This window comes from Diorhabda sublineata, chromosome 1, assembly GCF_026230105.1.
Source record: "Diorhabda sublineata isolate icDioSubl1.1 chromosome 1, icDioSubl1.1, whole genome shotgun sequence".
Lineage (NCBI taxonomy): Eukaryota > Metazoa > Arthropoda > Insecta > Coleoptera > Chrysomelidae > Diorhabda > Diorhabda sublineata.
The window spans coordinates 18,861,199-18,881,062 of NC_079474.1; the positions used below are offsets into that span (position 1 = coordinate 18,861,199).

At 33.4% G+C, this 19,864-nt stretch overlaps 1 protein-coding gene across 1 annotated transcript in view; it reads left to right on the forward strand.

Moving 5' to 3' along the window:
• The window catches only part of LOC130448357 (ABC transporter G family member 20), a 51,037-nt gene continuing 31,173 nt past the window's right edge, over window positions 1–19,864 (forward strand). Inside the window, exon 1 of the mRNA XM_056785702.1 lies at window positions 1–269. The gene's annotated coding sequence lies outside the window, so the exon portion shown is untranslated. The remainder of the gene's footprint in view (window positions 270–19,864) is intronic.

The window sequence follows — 19,864 nt, forward strand, 5'->3', positions numbered from 1 at the left end:
ATATTTAACAAGTTTGTAGTTTCCAAAAGTAGCCAATCAAGTCGGCGCGGTGGTTAGTTGAGGGTCTATTAGCACATTTGTTAACAACAGCCGACTCAAAACACTGCAGGTAGTCTAGGTGCGAGAAGTATCGCGGTTTCGGTGCGCACGTTTCGATACCAATGTGATTTTAAAAAAATTTTTTTACGAGTGTTAGTGCCATATTCCATATTTAAAAAAAGTGTAGCAAATTATATCTAGAGCAAACTCTATATTTCTATAATTCTAGGGTAAGTGATCAATATAGTATTTTCAAGAAAAGCATATTAATACTCATAAAATAAAAGAATTGTAATTAATTCAATATTTATTGATTTGATTATTAGAAATTGAAAAAATAACTATATAATATACTTTGTCTATGATTATTTGAGGTAATATAAAAAGTATCAAATAATTCTGACCAAAAAACTGATATACCTGAGGGAGTTTTAAGAAATCGCTTATAATACCCATTCGTACGACAAAACTAATTAATTTTACTAATTACGTATTATAAGAAATTAAATTATCGCAAAAACAAATGCAAATTATTTCAAACAAGCCGTTCTATTATTCGCAATAAATAAAATATTTCATTTGGCGCAGGCTATTGACAGTGGCGATTTAAATTTATTTATCGGATCATAATTCAGTGGTTTTAGACACCGTTACCTTCATAAATAATAATTTTAATATAAAAAATCAACAATATACTTCTTACAAATCCAAATCAGACCCGGAATCAGAAGATAAACTGTCGCAACCCGTAGATGCAGATTCTGGAGCAGAAACGAGGTATACTGGCTACGTCGTAGTATCCTTTTTCTCACGTCTAACCGCAGTTTGCGATAATCGCAAAATTGACAGTGTGTGAAAAAAAGTGAGGCGATAACGGCAAAATGACAGAGTGTGTTAAAAAATGGTAAGGTATATTAATGTTTTTTCGATTAATGAACAAGTGAATTAGGGCATTGGCAGTTCATTCTACTTCAGGTTTCACAATTTTCAATAAAATTTTTATTAATCAAATATGGATATTAATAATGGGTTTATAAATTAATTTGTGCAGTTTGATAAAAGACAGCGTAACTTGTATATTACATCGATCCGATATTCCTGCTCTGGAAAGTTACTGTTATTATACGTTTTTTCAGTATATGTCATTCATTTGAAGTTTTAACAACAATAATTTTTTTTTACTCAAATATGTCGAACTTTGTTCCCGAAAAAGTGTTTTTGCGGGGACTTCTTCATTACTTTAATATAAAGAAAAATGCTGCCGAAAGTCATCGTATTTTGGTGGAAGTTTTTGGTGAACATGCTCTAGCTGAGCGAACGTGCCAAAATTGGTTTGCAAGATTTAAAAGTGGTGATTTTGGCTTGGAAGACGATGAACGTCCTGGACAACCAGAAAAGTTTGAGGATGAAGAACCGGGAGCCTTACTCGATGAAAATTGTTGCAAAACACAAGAAGAGTTCGCAGAATCTTTGGGTGTCACTCAAGCAGCCATTTCAAAACGTTTAAAAGCAGCTGGATATATTTAAAAGCAAGGAAATTGGGCTCCACAGGAACTCAAGCCGAGAGACGTTGAAAGGCGGTTTTGCATGCCCGAAATGCTGTTGAAACGCCATAGAAGGAAGTCATTTTTGCATCAGATTTTCACTAGTGATGAAAAATTCAACGGCAAAGCCGAATATCCATGGCGCGAAGGTAATGCTCTCTATTTGGTGTGATTAGAAGGGTGTGCTGTATTATGAGCTGCTAAATCCGGGTGAAACCATCAATTGACAACGCTATCGAACACATTAATCCGTTTGTAGAGAGCAGTAGCCGAAAAACGGTCGGAATATGCCCCTTCTAACTACCATTTGTTCCGGTCGATGCAGAACCTCAAAACCCTTACTGGAATACGGTTCACATCAGAGCAAGATATCAAAAGTTGGCATGGCTGCCAAGCCGGCGCAGTTCTTTTAGGATGGGATCCACAAATTGCCAGAAAGATGGGAAAAGGTCATAGCTTCAGATGGGCAATAGTTTGAATAATACTATTGTACATGTTTTTCTTAAATAAACGTTCAAATTTTGAAAAAAAAACGCACGAATTAAGTTATAGACCACAATATAATTTCATCTTTCATGCTGCTAGTTGTATTTGTCATGTCGTAGAGTTGTTGGCTTTATTTTGATCAATGGATACGTTGTTTGTGGTAACTTGGAAAGCTGCTGCTGGTCCAATTCTTCAGGTGTCCAATTTATTTCGTAGTTAACCTGCGTTGTATCGTTGTTCGAGGAATGGACAAGACATAGGTTTTTGAGTTGTTTTATAACCGTACACTTGTCTTCAAGGAAAATATCGTCTCTATTTAATTTGCAGAGTTACATCTACATCTACTGAAGACATCATTGAACTGAGATATCTATTAAGTTCTACCAACATAAGTTTCTTCAGCCTACATATTCTGCTGTTAAATTTAATGGTCAACCAGATTTCTTATTCGCTATCAGACCATTATTAAATTTATGCCAAAGCCCTAATGTCACTTGTTCGCTTATCAACAAAACAATATGCCAAAACAATTTTTAGCAAAATGCTATTGTCAATTCTGTTGTTATCACATTATCTCACTTTTTTTACATACACCGTGAATTTTGCGGTTAGCGCAATCTGCGGTAAGACGTGACGATAAGGATGAACTACTTAGGGTTCCTTCACTCAATCTTCGTCAGATATCGTGCACAACATAAGCGTCCAAAACAGTAAAATAAAATATGGCTGCCGCGGCCGCGAACGCATAGAAGAATTTGAATCCAAAGAAATTTTATGTACCTAAGCCCAAAGGGTATTACCAGGGTATCAAAGAGTTTGCTAAGCGTTGGGTTAAAATCATAGAATACGATATTTGGACTCAGTTCTTGTACGAAAAAATTTTCTATATATTCAAAACTAATTTCAACGCTTCATGTCTTCCTCGAAGTTCTATTTATTTCATTGCGATGCTATTTACATAATTATTTTTTTACTGTCACCGCTAATATTGCGCACGTTCGTTTTCAAGATGCAATAATTTTATTAGTAAATATTTCCAAAGAACAAAATAATTTGAATACATAATTACCTTGAACTATCGAAATAGACAGTTTTAACTATGGTAATGTAGGAAACATATTAAGAAAATACAAATTTGGAATTTTACGAATGTTAAACTCACAGCTACAACATTGAATGGATACAATTTGAAGGTCGTTGTTAATATGAGTGAAATGAATTTCAAGAAATTTGAGCAATCGTGAAATTTACCATTTTTCAAAAATAAAAGTTACATATATGGAAACTCAAATTACACTTCTAGCTTGATTTCATATTTATGTGGCAATGAATTTAATATCAAAATTTTCGCAGTAAGTATTCATTATATGTCTAAAGTCAATATAGTCTAGGAAACAAGTATAAATTTATGTTAATTCGGCATACTATTATTGCAATTATGTTCGATCCGAAATAATGTCTAGATCATTGTTTGTTAAAAGTTATAAACACCTCAAAAAACAGCTTACAGTGAAGTATAAATATTTTTTAAATTTTAAAAAAGAAAGCAGATGACATTTACTAAAAAAAAAGTTTCCATTCTCAAAAGTGTACTTTCATTATTTATAATTTTATATTACTGACAGTTTTATATCTGCCAATCAGATGTCTCAACTTTGACAGGCTGCTACAATCACAACAATGACAATAATAACCTGAATTTTCACAAATGTTTTCGGTCGCGTGGCCTACCTGCAAAGTTAATAAATGCTAATTTTATTGGCTTGACAGCTGTCGTCTACCTCTTATTTCTTTTGAAATTTGTTTTTCTAAAAGTTACATTCTCTTGTCACAAATAAAACTTGTAAAAAGAAAGGTTGTGTCATAACCATGTTTATTTATTGAGTCATCAAACATCAAATCAAAATGAACGCTTATTAATATATCGGGAAATTTTCGAAAAGTTCATTTCACGAAAAATATTTCGGAAATAATTCAAACGAAAGTTAAAGTGCTAGGCTGCGCAAACCGCCTCAGAAACGGGTACTTCAACTTAAACAACTTTTAATAGTCTGGGAGCAAATTGAAAAATCTAAAAAAATATGGTATAATCTATACATATATTCGCCGTTGAAATTTTAGACAATTTACAAAAAAAAAATAGACGATTGCTTTTTGAAAAAAATAGATCAAACTTTAAATTAAGAGAATGGTTGAATAATTGTTCTAAGATTTTTTGTTTATAATAATGAGTTAATAAAAATAGAAAAAAACGCAATAATATTCAAATTTTTTTCCTTTCTTTTATCTAATTATTTATAAGCAAATGGAATGCTGTAGATAATGTTCACAAAAAGATTTGAGATGTTAATTAAAAAAAGTTGCCGTGTTATTTTGAGAAACATCTCCAATTTTGGATATAGGCTTTAATCAATATCCTCTTCGAAATCTACTTTATATAGAAGTGTGTTTTACATTTTTAAAAATAGAATCAATTCTCTTATTACAAAAAATTGAAAAATCTCATCTTAATTTAGTTCAACTTCAAACGAATTATTTGTACATTGACATCCTCGAACAAGTTTGTGATTAATTCTACAGATACAACCCCTTCGATTTTTTTATGTAAAAAGTAAGAACAAGATGGTGAACCCTTTTAATCACATATTTGGCGTAGATTTATAAATGTAGATGAAATCTGGATCTAACTCTACACTCCAAAAACAAAATAAAAATCAACACAGTCGAATACGCTTCGAGGGTTTCTTCGACCTGAGAAATGATGACTACTTTTAGGGTAGTCATGGGGTTATGCTGTTAACAAATTGCAAAAAAATAAACGCTTTGGTCGATCACCCATGTATTCACAAGATCTGCCCTACAGTGACTTTTTCCTGTTTCCTAACATTATAGTTCCACTTTCAAGGAAGGGATTTTCCTTAGACGTATACATTCACGCGTATTTTGAGGAAAAAGCCGGCAATTATTATTTAGAAGGTCAAAAAGGTTAGATAATTACTGAATCAAGTCTATAGACGTAAAAGAAACGTAAAAATGGGAAAAAATGTGTTTGAGCGTACTTTCCAAAACTTTAAGCAAATGACATTAAAAAAGCATTTTGTAGGAAATTTCAAATGTCTCAAAGTCATATTTCATCTGGGATTATTTAACGTAATAACGAAATGGTGAAAGTTAGAGAAAATTCTTTGTGAACCCACAAACAAAGTTTTCTGTAAATTGAGTTGAAAATTTAGAATATTCTACAAGAAATTGTGATAAAATGTTGTTCTGGATTCGGATCCACAATCACCTTAGGTTCCATTTTCAATTTGCATGTAAAGAAGATAATTTTTCACCTCTGTGTATATCTGACCTCAGTTATATCATAACCTGTCCTTTAATAGAAAATCGATATGAACATTAATTCTTAATTTATGATGATCTGAAATTGCTACTCTGGGTAAATAATCGGTTCTTCGTTATCGATCTATTCGACAGCTATTATAAACAAATTTATAAATTATTAAAAATTCAATCCACAGAACAATTAATTATTCCGTTAATAATATGATAATTATTTATTCTTTGAGTGTTTTATATATCATTTTATTCATACAAAAAAGTTAAACCATCAGAACGATTAATTTAAAACCAAATTAAACAAATTTATTGAACACAGGCATTCAATACTAGGGTTGCTATTTGAGTTTTGAGGTATGGCAACACTGATGTGAATATGTCAAATTTGACATAGACATAATGAAGTTTGGAATTTTTACTAGTAAACTATATATGTAATACTCATATATGGACAGTGAAAGCTGTTCTGACTAAGGAAGACCAAATGGCAACGATTTCTCTATCTTCCGAGATTCCTACTTGGTTTTGCACATTCTCAAGCATGCGCAGTATAGATAAAGTGTCTCGAACGATAGATAAAATGAATACGGTCAGCATCGTAACGTAGGAACGTTTTTTTTTTCATACCAACTGTTCATATAGGAGTATTACATATATGTAGTGAACGTACTGAGAACGTGTTGTCTTGAGAATCAAATTTGAGTTTCGTTTCGATTTTGAATTGTGGTTTTTACAAGATGAATGAAGTCCAAAATCAGCTGTTGTGCCAGAAAATATCGATGCTGTCATGTAATATACCATGTGATTGAGGCATACTAGGGCATTAGCTCCACTCGCATAAATTCAATTTGTACGAACTTATGATTGTTAAAAAGACGAATCATTCCCCACCACGACAATGCGAGCTCTCACACATCAGTTCAAACAAAAACGTTTTTGAACAGTCAAATAATCGATTTAAGGGTCATCCGCCGTACAGTTTTCATTTCCCGCAGATCAAAAATAAATTGCGAGGTCAACGTTTTTCTACACCTAAAGAAGCGATTGATACGTATAAATCACATATTTTGGAGAATCTTAATGGAGAATATTTTGAAAAACAATCATATCCAAATATAAATCACAAAACTTATATTAGATAAGTTACCTAAATGTTAGACACTGCGTTCAGAAACTGATGCCAACTACAAGCTTGTAATTCACATTAATCGCGAGCAATTATATAAAAGGAACGAAACGTTTATTAATACACATTATATAAAAGCCAAATGGATTCTATTCTTCGTATGTAAATTGACATCTTTAACATGAAAATGCGGTTCCTACCGAATGTGGAGAATAGTTTATTTAAAAGATCTCTTGTTGTTCTGGTTCGCCGCGAACGCATTGGTAATATCCTAATATAAAAAATAATAATTAAACAAAATCAAAAAACCCGCCTGCATAGATAACTACAATTAAAAATCAACTGAAAAGACTGAAACAAGATGAAAATTCAATGATAAGGTATTTTAAAAAAATAATGATTAGATACTTAAAACCAGAAACATAAATTGAAACAGTACCAAACCACTGTACCTGCATATTGTACACTTAGAAATATCAGCACAGTACTTTTTTCAATTTTTGCAACATTATAAACAGAATTACATTCGGAGGCATGCACATAGAGATAATAATTTATCATAGCATTCAATTTCATGCCTCCGACTGCAATTCTGTTTATAATGTTGCAAAAAAGTGAAAAAACTACCGTGCTGATATTTCTAAGTGTACAATATGCAGGTACATTGGTTTGGTACTGTATCAATTTATGTTTCTGGCACCTAATCATTATTTTTTTAAAATACCTTATCATTGAATTTTCATCTTGTTTCAGTCTTTTCAGTTGATTTTTAATTGTAGTTATCCATGCAGGCGGGTTTTTTGATTTTTTTTAATTATTATTTTATTTATGTCTTTTTAGTTAAGATTACGTAACCGGATTAATACCTTATGTCATGTGATTAAGCAATTTGTTAGGGTCAAGAGAACTAATAGCAAGTCCGGAGAGAGTCTTCACTCTGCTCAAAGCAACGTAAGCTTGACCTTTTGCAAATAAGTTTCTACTTAAATCTACAACTGTTCGGTCTAAAGTTGTGCCCTGTAATTTATGCACCGTCACTGCCCAGCATAAAATTAAGGGAAGCATTCGTCGATCGATCTTGCCTTAACCACGTAAAGCATCAAATTCTGTAGCACAAGGCTCTATCCGGACTCCAATACCAGGTCGGTTCCCTGTTATATTTGGATCATCGAACTCTACAAATACTGCTTGTGGCAGTTCTCCCGGCTCCAACTGCTCTCTGCGTAGTGCTGGCCAATCTATACGTCGGATAATACCCATAGCACCGTTAACCAGCCCATGGTTAACATTGATGTTCCGTCTTATCATGGCTCGAGAGTCTACACCTAATTTGAGTTGGTTTGGTATACCACCTGTTTTATTGGGATCTTCAGGTAAGTATTCCTCTCGTAGTTTTTGACCATATGTTTTAGGATCCAATGAGATGTCTACAGCACTAACGGTGTATTCTTTGTGAGCTTTTCTAACTTTTCTGTCATAGTCGCGTTATATGCATCAACCAGTCTAGTTGTTGGGAAAATTCTGACAGCTTCTCCATCGTCAAATGGCCCTATCAACGGTACTCTGCGGTTTTCTATGATAGATAACTGCTGCATTGTAAGTTCTCCAACGTGAAGACTGTTTAATATGTCCACAAAAGTTGTATCTCCAGCTTGCCTCATATTTTGGGGCAACTCACAATAATGAAGATATTTAAATCGCACAAGACAATTATAATTATAGTAACAACGTAGGTCCGTCCTCGTAGTAAATATATTAGTCTTAGATAACAAGAAGTCACAACGATACCGCGTTTTAAAAACCTAGTGGCGCTATTTATCCGAATTGTTTGTTGCGCGCTGACCGATGCTTCATAATAAGTAATATTAAGAAAACACAACGATACCGCGTTTTATAAACCTAGTGGTGCAATCTATCTGCACAGGTCTGAATTATTTTAATTAGATATTTTTTATCGTTCCATTTAATATTAAAACTGCAAGTTATATACATATTTATAATCAGTGTTTAAAATCCTTCATTTTTTTAACTCTCAATTTGGCGTCCAAAATCCGCCATTTTTTTTTAAATGTCTCCTATCTAAGAACACTTGGGCTAATGAAACGAATCTAACGATACCTCAAATGTAAAGATCCGTTTAGCGGTTCTGGAGATACAAGGTAATAAAGAATATTACATACTTACAAGATACGCGTTAAAACCATAACCCTTCCTGGCAGTCGGGTAAAAATGCGTCCATAAAATAAGATTCTTAACGAATTTTCACAATGAAAAACACGTTTATTGGCATTCAATCTTCAATTCAGGGAAGAGATGAGGGCCGCTTCTATACGTTGTCGTTTGTTGTCATCTGACAACCACTTTGCAACAATCTTGGCGGTCTCTCAACATAATGTGAATGCAGGATATCATCTATCTGAGGACCTGAACCCTTACTCTTTCAGATTTATACTTTCACTTTCGAAATAATTTCGTTAGAAAACGACAGCCGGCCAGAACGTTGTTCGTCATGAACGTCTGAACGTCCGTCTTTAAATTCTCTGCACCATTGTCGCATATGTTGCACATATATACACTTTTCCCCATACATCTCACACATTTGGGAATGAATGTTCACCGGAGAAAGCTCAATCCTCCACGGCTACCAAGACAAAAATGAGATAGCTCGCTGAAGTGGGAACTGAGAGAACCCTAGCCAAACTTCACGTAGCCTAACAGATTGTTAACACTGCTAACATTGTTAGACCTTTTGTTGTAACGAGGTGTCTTGGAAGAGCTGTTGGTGGACAGAAGTCAATTTTTTGAAAGAACGTTCTAATTCTGCCATGAAACGATTTTTCTCAATGAGCATACTGAAATGTTTGTTTTGATGTATCGGCAAAAGAATGACTGCATATTTATCATGGAAGTTTTTGCCTTCCATGGGTTTCCTAATTTCCACTGTGGATTCTTCACTTGTAGGACATACTGTTCACCCTGATCTTTGCAGATGATCAAATGGTATACGCGCTAGATTTATAGATGATCTAGTGCCTATGATGAGCAATATTTAATAGGAATACAAAACATATTGTTACTGCATTAAGGTTGAAGTAGGCTGAGGATTCAAAATGCAAAAAAGTAATTGATCGTCTTCTATCCATATGGCGGGACAAGCATATCCATAAAACATCAAAAAAGGAAAAGGGAAATCATTAGTAGAAGCAGTTTAGATGTTATGAACCATAAATGTTGACTTGGTATGACTATGGATGGATGGAGGGCGATTATTAAGACAAAATTGCTTGAATGGTGCAAGAATTTCAAGGTAATGGATAAAATCGTGTTACTGTAGGTTTTGTTGAACAATTTGGCGAAAGATGACGACAGTTGTAGTGGGTGGAAAAATATTTAGAGATTGAGATTTATTTCAAGATGGAAAAAGCGCCAAAGAAAGAAATTATGTTTATAAGAATAATGTGATTTAAAAGTGCGAAGACGAAAAAATATTTGGATGTCCTTTGTTGGAGTAAATTGGACAAATTTGTTAGATAAAATAGACGATTGACTATTTGAAAGCTTAGTTAGAATAAATTACTTTCTAAAAATGATTTTTCGAGATAAAGAGGACAAAAGAGAGGTGCTTGTTTATCCAAAATACAAGTTTGTGAGAAAGATTTAAGAATTGACGAAAAACTTCTATTGACTTATAAATGATAGGAAAACTGACCCTGAGAGATATTAACGATATGTGTTACGTTGCATAATTTCTATTGATTAATAGCTTTATTAAAAACAGAATAATAAATTTGTTTATCTATTAAACACACTGTATACAATACACGTATATTACGTTGAACAAAACTGAGAATTAAAAGTAGAACGCGTTACATGATACTTGCATACGCAGCATTTATTGTTTATTTGTTATTTAAATAAACGCAATAAGTATAAATTTGATATTTTTTATTATAAGATGTGAAACGAATGCTCAATTATTTCACAAGTAATTCCGACATTTTGAATTATTTCTATGAATGAGAGAATAATAAATTGATGAAGCATTCATAATCCATAGGCGTACCACTTCTTTTAGTAGAGAGTTAAATTATTATTTCAAGTTATATCTCGGGTATTTTCGTATAAAATAATTTTATATATATAAGTATACACCCCACAAAAATTATCGCATCACTGGTATTTTAGGATATTTTTAATACTCAATTTTAGTTTTTTGGGACAATCTGTATATGTATCAACTTAATAGATATTTCTGGTTTCTTATTATAGGCAAAAAATATCACAATTTTTTACAAATTTTTTTGGAAGCAGAAATGCTCGAGTAAATCATTTCTGTCTTGGAGAATGCATTGAGTTGGAGAACTTTCTAAGCAAATTGTGTTATTGTATAGTGAAACTTTGAATTTATTTTGTTAATAATGGATGTGCCTCAACGTTTAACAAGACATGTGATGAATGAAGAAGCCGCTAGAATCATCGCGCTCATAAAAGGTGGCCGCAGTCAAAGATACGTCGCCAAGGTAATTGGAGTTCAACAAAGCACCATATCCAGAGTTGTTATTCTTTACCAAGAAACAGGGCAGCTAACCAGAAGACCCGGACAAGGCCGCGGAAGGGTAACTCCGGTACTAGATGATCGTTATTTGAGGTTAAGAATTAGGCATACCACCGCTCGAAGGCTGCAAACGGATCTGTTGGCTATAGGTATACTAACCGGGGTGCCAGCTAGAGGTCCATGTCTTACCAGAGAACATCGAGTAGCAAGATTGGAATTTGCTCGAGAACACGCAAATTGGAATATTCAAGATTGATCCAATATTTTATTTACGGATGAATCAAGATTTTGACTGTATTCATCAGATATGCGTGTACCAGTATAAAGGCGACGCGTGGTGAACGGCACAATCAGGTTAATTTTTATCAAACTGAAACCTTCGGTTGTGGCTCTATCATGGTTTGGAGAGGAATTTCTTTCGAGGGTCGCACAGAGTTAGTACCAGTGATTGATGGAAGACTAAATGCTGACAGGTACATAACCAATATCCTAGAACCCCATGAGTGCCCTATATGCCTCATATCGGTGACAACACTGTGCTAATGCACGACAATGCTCGTCCACATGCTGCTAGAGTGGTTCGGCAGTACTTAGAAGAGGTCGAGATACCCACCCTGAATTGGCCTGCACGTAACCCGGACCTTAACCCAATAGAGCATGTCTGGGACTATGTAGGATGGCAAATTCAGCTATATCCGGCACCAATAAGAACACTAGATGATCTTCAATGTGTTCTTTTTAACTTCTGGGAAAACATGTCGCTAGGATACGTCCAGAACCTGTTTAGAAGCATTCCAAGAGGAATAGAAGCTGTAATTAGAGCGTTCGTCCATTTTTTTGTATAGATGTTTTGTACAATTTTTTTGATATTTTCTATGTTTTGGTAAATCAAACTTTTTGTCCTCTGTAGATTAAACTGATATAAAATAAATGTTGCAAACGGCGTATCTATTGGTGTTTTAATTCGTAATAATAATAAAATTCGAAAAACAGGCAACATATTGAAAATATTTAAAAAATAATGAGTGATGTGATAATTTTTGTGGGGTGTATATAAGAGTTTAAACTTTAATTTTTAATATAATAACATGTTTAACACTGTTTTTCCAAAGCTCTTGGCGGTCTCCTTTCTTTACAAGTTCTACAACCTCTTTGCTCAGTTCTGGAGACTGATTACATTTTCGTAATTTTGATTTCACCCATATTAACTATATAGGGTTAAATATGCAATAGTAAAACAGTAAACAATTATTTGCTTGTTGGGCCTTTTTTACGATAGCTAACAGGAATAGAAATATTTTTTTCAGACATAAATGCTAGAATTTGAGCTTTGTTACTACTGTTGGTAATGTTAGGTAAAAGTAAAATTTTCAAATAATTCTGCTGTCATATCTTCATGATAATCAGCCGCACAGTTTTTAATTTTTTTAGCAGATATTAATAAAGCATTAGACAAGAAACTGTCGTTGATTTTAGCGAGTAATGTTATAATTCGTTTCCCTTTAGATTTAAACATTCAAAATAACTCGCAGTGTTTGTATATCTAAATATTTATTATTAAATGCCTACCTGTCTTTATTCTTACTACATTGTTCAATTTCAATTCAAAAATATCACATAGAATGGTATATTCTTATCAATCCTAATTGCTGATAGCTTATTTTACAATTTTCATATTCCAATTTTCTAAAAAGTCACGTTTTCTTTTCTGAATTGAAATAAATAACATCCCAAAACACTGTGACCATGATTTTATTGGTCGAAAAAGCAGTTTTTGCTTTCTTGGAAGCACGTTTTTCAAATGGAATCCAAATAGAAAATTCTGCGACTCTCTCTTATCTGTGACAGATTCGTAAGCTGATAACCATTTAATTGTACTTATTGACAAAACTCAATTTTTTTTCTGACATCGCAAATTTTGTGGTTGACAATCAGTGGCGTAGCTAGACATGGGAGAAGTGGGCCCTCGCCCAACAGTTACAACAGTTGCTGCACTCAATTTTGGATTTTTGTACGACATGAATAATTCAAAATGTTTGCCAAATATCGAGCTTTTGGAGTACTGTAATGATTTACATCTAGTACTTGAAAGATGAAGAAGGCAAAGACATCAAACCTTATGAGCTTTACGAAGAACCACAACTTTTAGTGCCTAATCTACCAAATGCTAGTCGCTACCAGACGCTAGTCAGATGATTCAATAAATAATTACAAATAAACTGAAAGATATCTATCTTAATGTTTACCGAAGCAGAAAGATGTTTTCTAAGTAAAAATTATGAAAAACTACTTAGGAAACAATATGAAACAAATTTTCTTCCACCACTCATTTATATTTTTTTCATTATCATGAGTATTTGTAAGTAGATTTTGGGAACAAAAGAAAAGAGGCCTCGCTGATGCGACTTTGGTCACGTCTATATTAGCCCACGTTGATATTGATCACTTATGACTTTTTGGTCAATCTATACAACATATGTTTCAAGTTTGAAGATCACGTTGTTTAGTATTTGTTTGGCAGTCATCAATATGTTATGTGATACAATACTTTTAATTGAAAGGCCTCAGCCCAACCAATATAGTAAAATATTGGGAAACAAAGTTTAAACGAGACCGTACGATCTGCGAAGATCAATAAAGCAGTGGTTGACCAAATGAGGTTGAAGAAATGTTGAAGAAAATTCACGAAAATTTTGACATGAGACAGCGCAAGATGGGTGCCGAGTTTGTTCACAATATTTCCATCGATTGTTTGGTAATGTTTCACAGAAATAAAATGGAATTTTTGCACCGTTTCCTAACCATGGATGAAAAGTGAGTTCATTACTTTATACCCGAAAGGCAAAAACCGTTCCATATGCAGGCAAGTTCATGGCGTCGGATTTTTGGGATGCGCGTGGGATAATTTTCATTTACTAATGAAAAAGAAGAAACGGCGGGTATTATACCAACTCATTGCAACGTTTGAGCGAAGAAATCAAGCAATTTCAGCCGCATTTGGCTAAGAAAAAAGTGTTGTTTCAGTAATGCAATGACCAAAACCTCATGCAAGAATTAGCCCCTTGGAAAAATAAATGAGCAAGGTATAATTATAAATTCCATTAAATTGTGCGAGAAAACCAAAATTCGGAACTATTAGAGGACTCAAAATTTAGCCTGGCACAAATTTAGAGAGACATGGTTCATTAAATCAATGTAAACAGTATTTAGGTTTAATGATTGAGCAGGGTCTTTATAGGGGTAGATTCTACCCCGGGGCGGTTAACTCTAAAGATGGATTCTTCGATTATATGTTTTGATATGTTATGCAGAACTTTAGTTTCTCGCAACTTCAACTGATTTTTGGTTTTTAACTACTGGACTAAAATGATGATTTCAATTTTTTGTACCAGTGTACATTGAAAGGTCGTCTTGTTACCCAATACCTTAGTTTCTTTTTGCATCACATCCATATTGTATACAACGATACGACGGTATATAATTATTATATTTGGATCAAGGTTATTTTAATTAATAATTTATGGAATTATTTACTAGATCAGATGTTAGTTGTCGAATCGTAACGATTTTTGTTTTTAAATTTTTACTGGTTTATTATTAGTAGGAGCATTATATAAAACGTCAAATAGATTTCACGAAGGAGCATCAATGTTTTTATTATTTACTATATATACTTTACATATTTATATAATTGACGAAACACATCAAATTTCAAATCATTAATTGTAATACTTCAACGTTACGATACAATCCTTATCTCCAACCTTCTTCCAAGGATAGCTTTGCCCCCAATTTTTTAAATGGGGATTATAGGTTTGTGATACATCGTTTGAAAGGTTTCAAAGGAGATGTTGAGCCGCGAACGTCTTGGCAACATCCTAATCATAAATAAAATTGTCTCTTAACCATATTAAACTACTCTGCGAATTTACTACTGATCAAAAGACTTGGAAAAAGTCTCCAGCTTTCTTTGGTAGGGGTCTACGTATTTTGGAGATGCACAAAATATTATTTTAGGTATAGGGGCAGAGATGCCAAAACTTCTGCCCAAACAATCCCGTTCTAAAGAAGAATGTTTATATTTTACAGATTTGACAAACTTTTATATACAATTTCATAAATATATTTTTTAGACGACGCCATCTGAAAGTTGTTCGTTCCGTATTCATTTACATACAGTTGAAGTTGCGTTTTGAGTATTCCATGTAGTGAAAGTGACAGTTTCGTCCTGCAAAACATTTTCGGGACGCTCTGAAGTAGACAACTTTAACTTAACCTTAAATGTGACTCTAGCCACATCAATGTTGACAGTTGACAGTTTTACTTCAATGTGATGATTGTGCATAACCATAAATTTTTAATTTTCTGAAATTATTTGTTTTATCCGAAGTTTTGTCTAAATTAATGATTAACAATGAATGATGATGAAAAAAAAATGTGAAGAGTTACTCGAATCTACGCCAGCTGATGTTTATAATTCTCTACTATTTATTTTCATTACTCAGTTTTGGATCTTATGCGTCGTCTAAAAAATGTTGTGTACGCCGCGGCTGAAATACTACGAGTTTGAAAAATGATAATGCGATACCAAATCGAGCTGCGATTGTTATAAAAAAAATAAGAAATCAAAGTTTTCTACATCCACCGCTACCATCCAGCTCGCTTATTTAAATCCCTTAGACTATGTTTGTGACATTGAACAACTTTTGGTTGAAAGCAAACCAAAAAGACGTGATCTTTTCTCACGAAAATCAGCATCTACATATGAGATAATATCTGTCTCCCGCAAGAGAAATTTTAAGGTTAGAAAGAGGTAAAAATCGCTGGGGTCAAGATCTGAATGATAAATTGGGTGGTTCAGTAGTATCAATGTTTCATATATAATGTACATGTAAATATATATTGATATCTTCAATTTTTTAAAAATGGGAATTATAGGCCATAGTCATTCAAATCAAAAGCTTTACTTTAGTCTATAATATTCTCCACATATCCCCTTGGAAAGAAATCTAATAATGTAAGATTGTGGTGACCATTTTATCGATGCTTCCCTATCCACCTTGCTGAAACCATATCGCAGTCACTGGATTTGGTATTATGGATAATCATCATAGATTATTAAAATTGTTGACGTGCAGTCCTTAAGTTTTTGGCCTCAAACAGTAAATAGAGTGCGTTCGCAAAAATATTCATGTACAAGTCATAACAAGCTTTACACAAAGTAACATTTTAATATAGTAGAACGCCAACGACCCCTGCTCAAGTTGTTTTGACAATTGTCTCAAATTGAATTTCAAGCTGTTATAAAATTTTTGATTAAAGAAGGATTAACGCAATCCAAATATCCCTGATCTAGCTCCTCTTGATTATTTTTTGATCGCAAAGCTGTAGGCCGAGTTAAGAGGTAAAATATTTAACAGCGACGATGAAATTAAACAGGCGTGTATGAAGATTTTGATTCTAAAGATAAATCATATTTTTTATAGTAGAAAAGAGAAAACAGTTTTTTTTTAATTACGACCTTTCTTTCTAGTTTGGCTTAAGGTCGCATGACATAATGCAATACAACGTGCAAGAAATTGCATGCAAGTCTCCGTTCGACAAAGAAAATAGCAAAGCTAAGTTCCATGAAAGTCAGCTGATCAGTTAAGTCAAAAGTAACTAAATTGCAACTTATTAATGTCAAGATCCTGCATGACAAACTGAACTTCATCTGCGCATGCTTTTGATCAAGGAATATTGCATCTTGCATTGCATTGCACGTTGTATTGCATCATGTCAAGCGGCCTTTAGAACTCATGTACTGCACTACTTAGTTTTAGATAGTGATCGTGGTTGAAATTAATGAAAATGGGACCAATGATATGGTTCTATTAAAATATGGACGAGCAGAAGAGGCGGTCAGTCAGAATCTTGGAATTCGATTACGAGGTTTTTCAGCTAGAATTGTTTCTCGCTGGAAAAGTTTACTCAATATAAGTATCAAACAACCTGCGTCAGTCATTACTTTGGACTGTTGTTCTAATAGAGAAAGATTAAATTTCAAATCTTTTTATATCAATTACGGTTAAAAAAGACAAAGCATGAGTGGGTTAAGTTATTTACCTGGTATACCTTCACAAATGAACATATTTATGTGCAGATAATTATCTTTTATGTCCATGTTTATGCCTATATTAGAAAAACGACTTATCTAGGAATGTAAGTGGTTTTGTTTAGCAATTTATTTTGTTCTTTGTGTTGATTTGAATACACTAAGTAAAAACTATTCTAAAATATGGAAAAATAATAATAATAAACTACAATATGCGTACAATCTTAATTCAGTCATTTTAGAAATGCAACAGAAATCCAAAGGTGCCCCGTAGTTACCAATTCATAGTTTTAGCAGGGATTTCGTATACACTGCGACCCAAAGGTTCTACTGTGTCCCACCCAGCGTTTACAGCTGATCCACCAATCTCACTCCTTTTAAACAGTCTAGAATGTGGAATGGCTTAAACTGCCAGAGATCTTCGTCTTCTATTTCATACGCACCCAGGTGTAGTGCTCTGGAGTTTCATACTTCGAGAAAATGTGAATAGAGGTTTCGTCTTCTGTCGTTGTAGCGTCTTCAGGTGTTTGTTGAGGCATCAGTGCCCCGATAGAACTCCTATTGATATTCGTTCTTACTAAGATTGATACATTTAGCAGATCTACTCTTGTTATAGTTTCCCAGAAGAGTCTTTGCCTATCTCAGCCCTTGGTGGTTATCCCAATAATTGGTTTTGCTCCTATCTACCTTCTTTTCCAGTGATTTTTGCATTGTACTGTAGCTAATACCACAGAAGGGTTCTGGTACCATGAAGGGCTTGTCTGTCTCCGCTTTAGTGAGCTCATCAGCTATTTCATTTTCCTTCTTTTCCAGTGCAACGTATATCATAAGTCGCGAGGTACATTTTTTCAGAATTATTTCATAAATAAGCAGCATTTAAACTTTTTGGTATCTCTCTTTCTCTTGATGTTGAATATAAATGCATCATTCTCATTCACTAACATTATCCATAAAACTTCCATATGAATAACAATAAATATAAAAAAAACTGTGAATACTAGAAGGTAAGCAAGTAGAGAAAGAAATGCCTAAACAATGGCAGAAGCAGCATGTAAAGGAATTAAAGAAGTTTCTGATTTGAAAACCTATACGTTGTCTAAATCAAACATATCAACAGGAGTTTTCTGTAAGTCTGGATTCAATTTCTGGGTTCTACAAAGAAAACGAGAAAGTATGTTTAGAAGAAATAGCTTCTCGTGGACCAAAAAAAATATTTCTTGTTTCGTTAAAAACCCAAAGTAAGGCGGTAGAACCTCAATATCCCAATAACAGCAATCTAAATATTTTAATCCAGAGATAATTTGTCACGACATTCGTCTTGTGCCTTGTGACGCAGATCTATACCCCAGAAGAAGATGTAAAACTGGAATGGTTAATATTCAAATTTCAAGCATTATTCACTATATTTTATAATTTTGATTCAGAACTTTGATTGCAGCTTGAGACATCTCTAATAGTTTTCTGCACAGACATGATCATATTGATGATGAATATTTGGTACAAACTCCAAATAGTCTAGTTTATATTCCTATAGTGGTATTCAAATAATCTTTCCACCATTTAATGATCTTTCCTTTGAAAGATTGGATGTAACATGTTTTCAATATTTTTTCTTACTTGTTTATTTTACTAATTATTTTATTACCGATGAAAATCATTGTTGAAATTTATTTTGTTGAAGAGTACCAGGAGAAACCAACGATTTCATTGTGTTTTTTACAAAAGTATACTTTCTAGGATTGCAACCATTCGGGTGGTCTAATCCCTTTTCTAATATTCCTTCTCAATTAGCACTGTAAAATTATATGTTTATTTCATTAACCATTTCGTTACTGAGAAGAACCGTTGATGATATGTATTTGGTTTCAAAAGATCAATCAGTACCAGTAGTCATTTCACTGTGTTTTTTTTTTTTTATAAAAACGCACTGTTTAAGTTCATCCCTTACGTGTTTAACTAACCCTCCGGTCTATGTTATCTCTATTTGAGACAGAAATTTCAAAGCTGCATGTTTTTTTCAATCCTTTGCTACGAAATTGGTAGTCCAACACTTTTCAGCTTGTAATGACTGGTTAAAGGATTCTGCAAAACGTAATGGCATATCGATCGAATAAATAGCCGCAGTATGTAACCAGTGGAAGGAATATTTAACATGTTATTGAAAAGAAAATATCTATAAGGCTGAGAAGTTAGCTCCGTTCTATAAGTGCCTTCACATTTAAAGGCGAAAAATGTCACGGAGCTAAACAAAGTGAAGAAGTTTGTGAATCTGACAGATGAACTTCTTCATTTGATTATCGGGAAATAAAAGAAACCCAGATGTTTGAAAGGTGTCAAGACTGTCAACTGTTTATTATATTATATAGGTAACCAAAGAATTCTTCAAAGATTGGTTGAGAAAAGTCAAAAAGCAAATGATAAAACAAAAAAATCGTACTTATTATTTTCTTCTTTCTCAAAAGTACTTACCAAAACGTGCTATGCTAATACCACTCATAAATTTAAACTCTTATCTCAAGATATCGTACAATTTTGCAGTTAATCATATTCTCAAGTGTTTGTGAGAAAATAAATCTGAATTTTGTAACAATAAACAAGAAATTTAGACAGAGGACAGTGAAGTTGATATTGAGTTTAGACCTAGTTATAGCTTGTGCCCCATGAAACGACTGATTTAGTGT